General features: G+C 30.6%; 1 long non-coding RNA gene across 10 annotated transcripts in view; it reads right to left on the bottom strand.

Annotated features, from left to right (window-relative positions):
- LOC111278772 (uncharacterized) overlaps nt 1–13,354 on the bottom strand; it is an 85,951-nt gene that overhangs the window by 23,867 nt on the left and 48,730 nt on the right. Inside the window, exons 2-6 of one of the 10 annotated variants that reach the window (XR_016344004.1) lie at nt 12,827–12,898; nt 7,325–7,443; nt 3,712–3,775; nt 3,312–3,463; nt 3,163–3,226 (exon numbers count right to left, since the gene is read on the bottom strand). This is a non-coding gene — a long non-coding RNA (uncharacterized LOC111278772). The other 9 variants (XR_016344008.1, XR_016344011.1, XR_016344013.1 and 6 more) reach the window with 9 other exon arrangements.

Here is a 13,354-nt window from a genome sequence, read left to right as displayed (position 1 = left end):
TTAAAAGTTATATCTACATCGAGATGGAGGGCACTGTTTGGAGGTATTATTCACCTAAATACTCCAATAGTACACTCTCAATTTAGACAGCCCCAGGTGGTCCAACCTCTATCTTAAAACCCTCCACCATCAGAGCATGCATCTTATGAGCCTCTAATGAGTGAGACGCTACCCATAAATTATCCAACACTAGACATGCCATCTACTAAGCAGCAATCATCTAGTATCTTTAATGGTATTGAGACCACCACACCACAACCCTCACAAAAAAAAACTATTAGGCCTAATAAATGTGTACCCTTACTAGCGAACCCAGATGAAAAGATGCCAATTACTTGTCCACAAAAATAGGTGAGGCCTTTATAAATTTTTATTTTATTTGTTTATTTTAATTGAATAACTAATATTTTAATAATTCATAAATTACATATAACACATTCTAGGAACACGCAATTGCCTACACAATTATAGGATTGATTAAAGATACTACAACATTACATGGCCAACATGGACGAAAGTTCTTATGGTTGCAAGGACAAATTTATGAGAGAAATTCTAGGTAAATTGCAATATCAAATATTATCAATATACTTTTATTTTATTTGAATTTACTTATTGCAAAATGATAATGATAAATTTTTTATTATTGATTAGCAAAAATTCTTCTGGTCTCAAGAATATATGCCTTTGGTGTATAAAATATAGCAAAACACATGTAAAGCACTTTTAAAAACATGTTATAAATCGAAAGAAAAAAGGCATTGAAAATTTTTTGCATGGACAAACTAGCTAAGTGCAAAGGGTACAAACAATTTGACTGGATTAGAGTTGAAATTTAGAATGAGCTTCTTGAAAAAGATTGAGCTACCGTTGCATGGTAAGTAACAAAAGTCTAGCGAAGCAAGAAAAAATCAACTAATAAAGAAAAGAAAAAGCATAAAAATGCACACAAGGGGCTTATGTCCTTCTTTGGTGCATGCACACAAATTGGTAATAACTTTTTAGTTGTTATATTTGATAATGTTTAATTTTATATAATTTATTGTTTATACTTTACAAATACTAACTTGCTTGTTATTGGATGTAGTCACAAGAGCTTAAGTGACAACCCACATATAAAGAACTTTTCCATTGCACTCACAAATGTTTTAGGGTGATATCCAATATCATCTTACATTCCCTTTAGTGGCGTATTCGAAGTCATTTTGTATTCTTTTTTATGGTGATATATGAGTTCATCTTGCATTCTTCACAGTTGCCATATTCAAGAACTTTTTAGTGCTAAAATCATCTTGTGTTCTCTGTAGTGGCCATATCCAGGAACCTTTCAATAGTCATATCCAATGCCGTCTTACATTCTCTTTGGTGGCCATATCTAGGAACCTTTCGATGTCAATATTCAAAGTCATCTTGCATTATCCTCAGTGGTGATAACTAGGAACCTTTTGGTGGTGATAACTAAAATAATTTTGTATTTTCCTTGGGGGTGATATCTAGAACCCTTCATTGGCAATAATATCATTAAGCTTTTTCTTCAATGGTGATATTCAAAAACCTTACAATGGCGATATCTGAAATCATCTTACATTTTCCTCAATGGCGATATCTAGAAACCTGTTGATGACAACATCCAAAGTCATCTTGCATTCTCCTCAATGGCATATTCAAGAACCTTTTACTGGCGATATCTGAAGTCATTTTGCTTTTGCCTCAATGGTGATATCTGAGCTCTTTTTCAAATTTATTCTTTAAAGTTGTGGTGCCTCCAATGAGAGGAATTTTTAAATTCATTTTCAAAAGTTATGAAGCCTCAAATGAGAAAAGGTTTTCAAAAATTCAAAAATCAAAAGAAAACAAAAAAAATCCTAAAAAATTCAAAAAATTCCCAAAAAATCAAAAATAAAAAATTTAAAAAATATATAAAAAATTAAAAAATGCAAACATAATCCTTAAAAAAGAAAAAACTATAAGACTTAAATCTCAAACAAAATTATTGTGTTTGTCTTTGCATTATTCTAGGTTTTTAAGTTATGCAAAAAGGGACAGCTTTAAAGTTTATTTGGATTGATGGTGAGATTGGCTCCAATAGGATTGAGAATAACAATGGAGATGAGATTTTTTTTTAATGTAGCAATGAGATTGGTTACTCTAGCAATAAGATTAGAATTAATGGTGGGATATATGTTTTGATACAAAAACAATGGGATAGTGAGCTAAATTATACTGAGATGAAAAAAATTACCATTAAAGATGGTAGATTAAAATGTATATTTAATAAAAATATTTAATTGTTTAATATTTATAAAATTAATAAATAATTAAAATTTTGTTAAATTCTTTTGTCCCTACGCTATAGCTCAAGATTAGTTATTTAAAATTTTTTGAATAAAAAAAATGAAAAACCAAGTGGTCTCTAAATTGTATTTCAAGAATTAAAAAAAGTAAAAGCAAGGGTAAATTAAAGTTGCGATGGAAACATAAAGTATCCACCAGACCTAAAAGGTCTAATGGCAAAATATAGGTATGGTGCGATAAGATTAGTTACACCACTACAATAATAGAGTCTTTTAGTGAGGGTTATGACTCTCACTAAAAGTTCATATAATATTCACTCATTCTTTTAATGAGAGTCAATGTGACTCTCATAAGCTCTCGTTATAAATTCCCTCGTTATCTTTTAGACATATCAATTCTTTTTAAGTACTTTATAGTTTTTTCTCTAAAAAACTTAGATAGGTTAGCAAGACAACCAGCAATACACAGTCAAAATTACAAGGAATGCCTTGCTTATATCATTTCCCTCATCACCACTTCTTAACTCCTACTTAACTTATTTTAAGGTAAAGAATCTCTTTATAGGTTGAAATTCTTAAGGCTAAAAAAGAAACTCCACATGATGAAGCCATTGTTAGGCATTAATCAAGATTCCAGTAAGGTTTACCTACCTATAGTGCTTCTTTGTATGAAATCCTACATTTGCAAATAAATCAATCATAAGAGCCTAGGTAATAAAAACTAAGCATCTTCAATAATACACTCACAATAGACAAGCACCAGAACATGGGTACAAAAAAAAGACCTAAAGCATTAAACATTTGGGATAACCATGCTTCAAAATTTCTAAAAAGCAACCCATATAACAAAAAGAAACAATAACCATACCTGAAGAAAGACATTAGTTTGGTTAGGACACCCAAGCTTCAAAACTTCCAAAAAGCAACAATTACTAAATTTAAGATAGGTAGAAAAATTTAGAAAGTAACAAATAAAACAAAAAGAAACCATAACCATAAAATGGAGTATATCCATACCTTAGATTAAGAAAGGACAATTTGAAATAAGCAATATCGGCTTCCTTTAAATTGGCTGACAAAGAAAGATTTAGAGATGATAAATGGAAACATCGTGCTGTTAAAAGGGTGAGCATTTTCCTAATATTTGGACGACTTATGTAGTTGAGGTTCTGCAATAAACAATTTGCTTACTCAATTAGCTCATTGATGTTATCAAAACATAACATGTTAGATTCATTATGCATACAAAACGACTCAAACCGACCATTAGTAGCACCCTAATTCAGGTTATACATATTTATACATCCACTCAAGATCAAATGGATAAGATGTGTGCAATATGCAAGCAGCTCCCTTATGGCATATTGGCATAGGGTACCATATGACAAGTCTAAATCTTGAAGTTTTCGTAAAGCACCTTCCTTGTAAAGAGGCTTCAATGATGAGTTAGCCAGATATTTGCATGCTTGTAATTTTAGCACCTAAAAGAAAGAAAGGAAAAGTGGGCAAAAGAACATGGCAAGAAATAATGAAAACATATAGCATTGGAAAACATTGAAAGCTTAAAGCAAACAATTTACCAGAATGTGAAATTTTCTTAAACTTGCTTTAATGGTAGAAGAAGAAGCAATACAATGGATGTTATGAGATAAAATTCTCCACAAAAGAGACTAAAATTGTATTAGCATTTTATATCAAAATATAGAATTATTAAGTGTAAAAACAAATACAACATTATGCATTATCAAGTACATGTAGTAGAACAACTGAACATGAAATAACACTAATATGCTAGGTATGGCTAACCATGCATATTTATCAATGATTTCAAAATTACCTTCAGCTGTAAATAAGACACAAAAACTGGTTGCAAATTCATCAAAAAGGTATATGACAAATCAAGTCTTGTTAAATTTGGAAGCCAACACAAAGAGTGAAGACCGTCAGAACCAATAGATAGGCATGACATAAATATTAATGACATGATCAGAGAGCAAGAAGTAGAGGTTACAAATAAGCAATCATCCTTAAGTTGGCTACATGTAAAATTGAACAAAAACGTCAACCATAAACTCGAGTAAAGTATCATAAAAAGAAGGTAGAGAAATTGCTTCGAACTTATGAAAAAAAGCGTCTAGAGACATCAATAGTGAACAATTTATGGATGATTCAGATAAGACATGACATCTTTTCAACTCAAGTGACATCATATATGGATCATCAATTTTAAGTGTGTTCAATTTGGGTCAAATTTTGAGATTAAGTGATCAAAGAGCAACTTAAAATGAGGGAAATTCTTCAGGTTTTACATTTTATAAGAGCAAAAAATTGCATGCATCAATTAGTTGAAAATATAAAAGCAAATTAATCTAAAAAAAGTCTTGACTCTAAACTTACATGATAAAATGATGCTTTTTTCATATGATCATAACCATCTAAGCAAATTTTCTAAAGACAAGGACATGCAAGATCCATAGTAGTAATAGCACGTTAACCAACCAAAGAAAGATTGACTAAAGATGTACTAACGAACTACACTATTGTCAAGATCTAGTCAAATTGAAAACAAGAAATTTTGTTAGAAAACATAGCAATGCAGGAACTAAAGAGCTATATTTATTTAATAGTACCAAAAACAATCAAAGAGTTTTGGTAAGTAATAATAGATGTAGGCTAAAAATTAGACAGCTAAGTCTATGCTACCCATTGAAATGACCAAAGAGTTGAGAAAAAGCTAATATTATAAATATCTATCATCTTATGCCTTTTTTATCGCCCAATCTTTGAATGTACCCTAGAAAGGACTTTATCCATGCATATAGATAAGAAGCAAGAATGGTTCAATACACAAAAAGAACATATTCACAAACCTCATAGTTATCCAAAACTGATGATTTTAGCATAGGGCAACTACCACCATTGCTAAAGACATTCTAAATAGAATTTATCAAAGATGCACAATTTGTAAGGTCTACTTCTTGCAAAGGTTAACATTGCAGTGCCAACATTGTCAAATTTTTTTGCTTCTACAACACTTATTTTTGCATTGTCATGAAATAAACACTATTAATGCAAACTCTTGTAAATAAAAAAATATGGTAGGTGTGAAAAAGAAAATCCAACTAAAAAGCAATGAAGCAATCTTTTTGGGTTAGGTAAGAAAAGGGAAGGGGAATGAAATGGAATAACAATATACTTTTGACAATGAACCAGTCAAATTTTCTTCAAATGATGAAGATCAAATGATATTAATGCTAAATTTGTTGAATTGCAAATGTAACTTTTCATGACTAACCATTCTCACAAGATCACGTTGTCAAGTCACTCTAGTTCTTTTTCTAATTGATGTTGAAAATAATGAATATAACAAACAATAAAGAAAAAAAATCAAAGATTTATTATGAAAGTGAATGGATGAAATTAGTAAAAAAAATACTATTTGTAATGAACAAAAAATAAAAAAAAATACATCCATAATGGTAAATTATAAGGAAAAACTATTATCGACCACGTGCTATGTCTAATGCTCATACTTCCAAAAAAGATTAAATCCATCTGTTTCCAACCCTAACCTTACATTGTGAGGTTCTAATGAAAATGATTGATGCATCTCATCAAATTTTCTCCTAGAAAAAACCTTAGTTGGATGCCTTGCTACCCTATCCTTCACAAGTTTCTCTTTATGCCATATTATATTAGCAGCCGTTTTAAACAACATAAATAATCTCTGAAGTATTGGTGCTGACAAAAAGTAGCAAAAACATTTTACAAAAATTTTTTTGGAAGGAAGAGAGGATACATCATTCATTTCAATCTTTGTATTTGACTTCCATCTAGATTCACCACATTCTAATCACTAATCAAAATTTGCATTCTCTTTCCAAAACAACATGCAATTATTACAACATATATCAATCTTCTCATAGTCAAGTCTTAAGTCTTTCAAACACTTTCTCCTCTTATAATAAGACTCAAGGATATTTTCTTTGGCATTAGGAAAAATATCTCTCATAAACTCTAGTGGAATACTTATAGAATTGTTACTCCAACCATATAAACACTTAATGTGCAATAACTTCACAAAAAATGAGATTTTGAATACTTAGTGCACCTTAGATAAAAGCATCTTTTTTGAATCTTTTAACAACCTAAAAAATCTCTTTGTTTTATCATTTGGCTCTTTAAAAGTGTTTGATTGATCAAACATCCCACCATCTATGTGTGACATCCTTAAACCTTCACTTAATAATCCAAACATATCATCCTCTACACCAAACTCTTCAAAAAGAAATCATTTATTACACCCACTTCTTCTCCATGACAATACCAATGTTGATAACTTTGGACTATTCCTTTTGCTAACTAAATCAAATTACACCTCTTCACGACTTTTAAAATAGGCATTATCGCAATCAACACAATGGCAATGGATTATCTTTTTATTAGAGGGAAGTGCAAATGCAAAATTAATAAATTCTTCTACACCATCTAAGTACCTATAACTCAAAGTTGACTCCTTCATCCAATATTTATTCATTGTTGAGATGAAGCTGCATTTTTAATTCGAACATTAAAAAGACATAATTAGACTAATTAATTTTAGAACTGCTTCTTTGTGTTTTAGTTTACAAATTTTTAGGCAATAAAAGGGCTACTATTTTAGCAGCAATATTGATAATTATGTTCCTAAAACCTAACAAAGCTTGGTTTTAGCTAGAATTGGATTAACTGATGTCATGAGTATACATTTCAATATCTTATGTATTCTTTAAGGTTTTGGTTCTCTATGCACATAATACCAAAATAACATCATCAAATCTAAAAAGTAAATCTCATTCACATCTAATCACATAAAAAATGAACATAATAAAAAAAACCACATGACATTATTTTAATATTCAATATTGTGAAAATAATAAAAGAATATAAATTATTTAAAGTATTATGTACATGGATATTACCTTTAATATGAACAGTATTATGAAAATAAAGAGTAATAACAAATCATAATCTAAAAAAATTGAACTTACCAGTTGAAGAAGGATCAATGTATGCAGCTAAGTTCCCAACAATTCTCTAACAGAAGTCAACATCCTTTCTTAGTAAGCGCAAGCAACAGTGATGATGATGGTGATGATGATGGGCAACACTAAAAAGTGGCAATAAATTATTTTTTTTATCTTGAAATAAAAATAAATTAAAGGAATTAAAAAATAAAAAAGGACATCAAAATAAAAAAAAGACCATGTTTAGCTAGGTTAGAAAAAGACCTGCACAAATGCAAATTTAGATATCTTGTATAAATATTGATTAAATATAGACACTTTTCAAAGTTAAAGGTAGTTAACACAATAACATGGTGTGAACATGCTTTTAGTGTCTGGTCAAATTGACCATTTGCAAGGCATTGCACTGTAAATCCACCATCTAAACAATAAATTTGAAAAGTCAAGAAGTCATCACAAATGAATACTTGAAAATTGCTTTTAGCAAATCCAATAAACTACCACCAATTAAAATTTTCAAAATTCTATTTGTATTAGTGGATTCAATCCCCAACTATTATCCCAATTAGAATGTTTAATATAAACAAATCACTCATGATACAAAATGAAATAGTCCATTTAATCTCCATGAAGGACGCAAAGCAATCCTACACTACCAAATTGTTGGGATGCATTGAAAAAGTGCAATTTGAAATACAAAGCTTCTAACGATGTTGAATATCTATTACCTAACCATAAATAATTTAATCTCAAAACATATATATTTTCACAGATTTATTATCCTAAGCAAACTAAAAGCAAAAATAAAACCACATTAACAAAAGACGTTTGACAAAAAAAAAAAAAAAAGAGAGAAAGAACCTTAAAACTACCTTTTGAAAAGAAGAGCACAAACTTCCTATTTTATCATCAAACCCCAAAGTAGCAACAAGCTTATCCATATCCTTCCATGACGTGAAATCCATAACCAACTTCCTCATATCATAATATTGTAGTTGAATGTCTAGCCTAGGTAGAATTAATCCTAATCCAATTTTTTAATCATTTATTTGAATTCCAAATAACATCCAAATACATAAATCAATGGAACAAAGTAAAATAAAGGCAAAGATAAACATTCTAGAAACTTTTAAACCCTATATCTTTGCTCCATCATCAATACAACATCAAAATAAATAGATTAATGAATTAGTAGTAAAATAAAAGCAAAGGTAAAAGATTTACCTAAATAAGAAACGAACAAAGAATTAGAAATTGGAACTAAGGTGGTTTTTAAAGAAAAACACTCTTCTTTGAACAAAGAACTACGTAGAAATGGCATTGTAATATAAGTTCCTTACTTCATTCCTAAAAGGTATAAGTTACCCACTTCATTGAACCAACCTTATCTTTTTTTGTTTTTTAATTTCATTTTTTTAGCTTTGAAGCTTAGTTTTGGATCTAAAAGAAATTGGAATTGAGATGTCAAATTATAATATGGTCTAGGCTTATAATTAAAATTAGAGTGTGAATTTTATATTAATAAATTTTGGGCTTAGAAAATAAATTGAAAACAAGAATTGGGTTTTGGTTAAGAAAGTTGCTACACTGTATTTGAAAAGGAAGAGCGTTAGTGTGTACCTACAACATAAAGCACTGCATCAAATTGCTTTGTGTTTTGTTAATTTTTAAATCTTTTTTCTAGCTATATTCGACTATAAACAAAGACTCTGGGCTTTTAATTTTATATTAATAGATGTCGGACTAGCATTTTAATCCAAAATCTCCTAAAGGGTGAATTTATTTTTTTCTTTAGTTTCTAATCTCAAAATTATTTTTTTTTTTGGATCTTCAATTTTGGTTCCATTTTTATCTTTCCATTACATTATTCCATTAACAATTGTTCAAATATTCAATAAAATAATATATAAGTGAAATATTTTCGTAAAGGTTAATTTTGGATCCTCACCTAAAATACTAACTTAGTGAAGGTTGTATGTGATTCACAAAAAAAAAAAAACATTTAATGAATGTCAAAACTTGCTACTCACTAAAAATTTATTCCAATGAAGACTATTGATGGCCTTCATTTCATAAGAGTTTTTAATAAGGTTCAATGTGCAACTCTCATTAAAATCCTCACTAAAACAAGCTTTTCTTGTAGTGCACCATGTCTTACTAAGATATCATTTGGATACAACTGTTGATTTTTTTGGTGTTAATTGTACCTCATTGGAGGTTTAGTTACATCTAAATAGGGCCTTGGACATTTGATTTTGTCCAGGCATGTACTAATCAAATTTGAAACTTAAAAGTTAAAATAGGGTTAATCTTGGTCAACTCTGGCAAACTTATGCCAATTTGATCAAACTTAGCCAAACCATAAGTTTCTTAAATAACTTAGTGCAAAACCTCTGACTTGATAAAAACCTTATTTTTTGACAAAATACCCCTTAGTCAAACTCGAGTTAAACTTGGGTCAATATGGCCAAATGTAGTCATAATAACGGTTTTTGAGGAAATTTAAAGGAAAAACTTTAATTTTGATCAAAACTTGAATCTTTAGACCAAATAACCTTCAATCAAAACTAGGCCCAACTTAGTCAAATTAGGGTCAACTCTCAAAATTTGTATCAATTGGGATTATTAAGGCTTAGAAATAACAAAAAATTGATTTGGGATCTTAAAAATCAAAGTTTGACTCCAAACGTACCATAAAAGTCAAAACGAGCTTTAAAAGTGTTCCTATAAACTTGGTCAAAACAAATAGGATTTGGGATGTGGGCACAAATTTAGGTTTAGAGGCTCCCATTATCATTTCTCCACATCAGAAAGAAATCTAAGAGGAAGAAGCGAAATAGCCTAAGTTGCTTAAGAAGGGCGAAATTATCTTTTCACATGAATATCCCATATAAGATAAAAGAATTTGTAGGGAGTGATATAATCCCTTAGATCTTAGGGTACCTTAATCCAATGGCTAAAAGTCAAAGCCTTCCTCATTAAGCTTTAAAGGAAAATGCAAAAAAAAAAAAATCCACCCTTGGATGAGATATCATCCAATAGTCCCCATTAAAAGTAAAAAAGGTGAAAGTGACATGTTGGTGTCAACCCTTGGATGTTATGAGATCCAAAATGAGGACATTTGTTTTTCTCATCACACTTGGTTGCAAAAAACACTCTCTTTTCTCTCTCTTCCTAACTTTGGCCATTCTTTTCTCCACCATTTTTATGGCCACAACATAGGGAAAAAATGGGAACAAAAAGTTGCCAAAAAATTAGGTAGTTTCCCTTTTTTGTTTTCCTTTCATAAAATGTTTGTTTATACTTGTGTTTGTTTTCTACTTGAAACATTCAAATGGAAGAGAACCTTCTCTATAATTATTTTTTCTACCTTCCACATGACCATTCATTTTTTTTCCTACCATGTCCATGGTAGTTGAAAGGAATGGATTTTCTAATGATCATAAAGTTTTTGACATGATGATTTAAATTGTAAATGCTCTTCTTTGGAAAACAAAGCCAAGAGAATCCATGAGAAACCCTATGGAAGCTTTTGGCCTACTTCTTTTCATGGTAGGATCGAAACCTTCCTTCCCTTCCCTTGGAATCTTTTTTGTTGACTCAAGTGTTCTTGATGTTCTAATGTCTTCATCCTATGTTTTGCAATGGTTGTATATGATTTTGTGTTTGTGTTGTTTGAATTCTTAATGCATTAGGTTTAGTTTAGTTTATACACACCATTTGGTGTTTAGTTTAGTTCATATGCATTTTATAATGATAATATAATTAACCATTGTTAGCTCAAGGACTTGAAATAAACCAAGAGGGGGTGAATTGGTTGATAATAAAATTTTCAAAAAATCAATACTTAATAAGCATAAATTTTGTAAAACAATTTATCTAAGCAAATGAACACAATAAATGAGAGTAAACAAGAGATAGAGATAAAAAATTAGACACCAAGATTTATAGAGATTCGATCCTTTCTTTAGGTACCTACATCCTCTCCCTTAGCCTTACACGCTGAGGAGTTCAATCCACTATGTGTTGAAAGATATAACCTAGCTTCTTAAAGCTTTACACAATCAACACCACAAACTCTTAAGGGTTATCCTTCCCTTTAAGCTCACAATCTCATAATGCAAAGTTTTTGAAGTGTTATGCAAACTTAAAAGACGTCTCTAAGGTTGGATGTTTGCTAGCTTGAAGTATAAAGCAATATTGATAAGAGAATTTAGAGAAAAACTAATACAAGAAGGATTTTTTGTACTTTTCTTTCTTTTGAACTGGTTTGAATGCTTGAACAAGATGGTTGGTGAAGGCAATAAGTTCTCTTAGCTATATATATTATTGATTTGCAATGGAGGCCTTCATTTATATGTAGGAAGGAGTTGATAGCTGTTTCCTTGCATGTAATGCTTCAAACCTACAAAATATCAGACAAAAAAATAGTCGTTGGGACTTTTTAGGCATCAAAGGATTGATCTTCTCATATAGGGGATTGATTGGGCCAGTTATGAGAAAGCCCAAATTCGTGCCTTAAAAAGCTTACCCGATCAATCAGGTAACAAATCTGATTGATCCATTAATTGGGTGATCGATCCCCAATGTGGGGAGATTGATCTTTTTTATTGATTTTCAAACTCATTTTGCTTTTTGGGTAAAAAATAGATCGAACCTTTAAGGGAAGGATCGATCCCATACTTAGGTGATCGATCCCCTATGTGGAGGGATCGATCCCTTTGATGGATTTTTAAATGAGGATAGCATTCTGTGTAAAAAAAAATTGATCTTTTTAAGGGAAAGATTGATCAGGTCAGCTTAAAACCTCAACCAATTGATCCTTACAGGGAGGGGATCGATTGGTTCTTGCTAAAATTCCACGAGTTTAGCTTTTGGAAGAAAAATGGATCGATCCCTTTGGCAAGGGGATCGATCAGGTAAGGGAGGGGATCGATCAGGTAAGGGAAAGGATCGATCCCTTCTATCCAAAACATGCCTTAATCCATTTTTTTTTGAAAATTTGCTTTGTTTCAGTTCTTAAATGAATTTTGGCAAGATAGAAGGCTGGAAAATTGTTCAATTTAAGATTAGGAGAGTTTGATTCAAGTTAGGCAAATTTTTGTTTTGTCAATTCAAAACTTTTAATCAATTCAAGGCCAATAATCTCCCCCTTTTTGATATGACAAAACCTAGTGAAAATTTTGCTTAAAACATTTTTCCATTTGAAAAACAAGCTTATCCTGAATATAAGCATAAAGAAATTTTAAGAGATTTTGAAACAACTAAGAACAAGAACAATGTCAATATCATTAAGTAGGAATTTTGCATACCATCAATGATCATCAATGAAATAAAAATTTTGCATGCCACCAAGATCATCAATCAAATAAAAATTTTTCATACCATTTCCTAGTAAAAATTTTGCGTACCACCAAGATAATCAATCAAATAAAAATTTTTCATACCATTTGCTTTCCTCTTTTTTGTCATAGCAAAAAGGATGAAGTTAATCAAAGGGGGATGGCAATCAATTCAAGGCCATACCAACTCAATTTGACAACTTCAGTTCATACCAATCTCAATGTCAAGCAATATACCAATCATCAAGCAATATACCTATATCACAAGCCACAATTTCATAAGCCAAATTTCAAAGTGATATAGCAAATATCATAATGAAAATGAAATATAGATTTCATTAATACAAACATCAAATACCAAAGTTTGATAACAAACCATAATGCAAAGTATTTTTAAGGAAAAATTTACAACATAAAAAAGATGTGGGAAAACATATGAGGAATGGCACTAGCAAGGATCATTGAGGAGGAGATGGAGAATGAGGGAAGTGCTGCCCTATTTGCTATTGTGTAGACTTGATTTGTTCGATATTAGCTTTAACTTGGTGAACTTAGGAAACTAGCTCATTTTGAATCTCTTCCATGTTTTTCAATCGAGAATTCATAATCCTAACCACTGAATGTAGATTGTTCATTTGAAGTATAAGCATTTCTAAAGCTTCTTCGGTATTAAATGGTACGGTAGAAGGTTCTCCTTGAAATGCATCAGGGA

This window comes from Durio zibethinus, chromosome 8 (assembly GCF_047325235.1).
Source record: "Durio zibethinus cultivar Kanyao isolate XHJ-2024 chromosome 8, ASM4732523v1, whole genome shotgun sequence".
In the NCBI taxonomy this organism is placed as follows: Eukaryota; Viridiplantae; Streptophyta; class Magnoliopsida; order Malvales; family Malvaceae; genus Durio; species Durio zibethinus.
This window is presented reverse-complemented; position numbering and strand designations above follow the sequence as displayed.